Here is a 1,074-nt window from a genome sequence, read left to right as displayed (position 1 = left end):
TTCAATAGCGGCACCATTACACGAATGTCTGTAAAAGGAGCGATTGAAGAAATTTACTTTGTCTGAGGATGCAAGAATAGCTTTTGAACAACTAAAAGAGAGCTTAACAACGGCCCCTGTATTAACGAATCCAAATTTTGAGCGACCGTTCTACAGACAATGTGACGCTTCGACATGTGGAGTAGGGGGAGTGTTGTTTTAAACCGATAAAAACGGAAGTGAATGTCCGATAGCATATGTGTCCTCTAAGCTGAATAAAGCTCAACGCAACTATAGTGTTACGGAAATAGAATGTTACGCGGCAGTGCTCAGCATCAAGAAGTTCAGAGCATACGTTGAAAGCCTACCTTTCACAGTAATAATAGATCATGCCAGCCTCAAGTGGCTGATGAATCAAAAAGATCTGACAGGCAGATTGGATCGTTGGAGTTTGAAACTCCAAGCCTTTGATTTTAAAATCGAGCATAGAAAGGGTACGCAAAACGTTGTTCCAGATGCACTTTCAAGAGTGTTCATGGAGGAAATAGTAGACACAAATAGGAATTTAGATATAGACTTACGGTCCTTATCATTTAGTTCGACAGAATACAAAGATCTCATCAAGACTATAGAAGCAAAACAAGACCAAATGCCAGATCTCTGAGTGTCAGAAGGTTATGTCTATAAGAGAATGAATTTCAGTAACGGAGATCCAATACAAGAAGACATTGCATGGAAGTTGTGGGTACCAGTTGATATGCGGAACTCACTAACTGAACGGGTGCATGCTTCACCTTCCTCTGGACATGGTGGACTTCATAAGACGTTAGCAAAAATAAGGGAAAAATATTTTTGGCCAGACATGGTAACAGATGTACAAATACTTGTAAGGAATTGTGAGATTTGTAATGGTTCCAAGTCCGTAAGCAGAATGCGTAAGCCGCCAATGGGGGCCCAAATGATAACAGAAAGACCCTTCCAAAGACTGTATATAGACTTTATGGGACCATATCCTAGAACAAAAGCAGGGAATACAATGATTTTTTTATGTTTAGATCATTTTTCAAAGTATGTTTTTTTGAAACCCATGTCCAC

Source organism: Teleopsis dalmanni, chromosome 1 (genome assembly GCF_002237135.1).
Source record: "Teleopsis dalmanni isolate 2A chromosome 1, ASM223713v2, whole genome shotgun sequence".
NCBI classification, from domain to species: domain Eukaryota; kingdom Metazoa; phylum Arthropoda; class Insecta; order Diptera; family Diopsidae; genus Teleopsis; species Teleopsis dalmanni.
Note: the sequence above shows the minus strand (reverse complement) of the source record.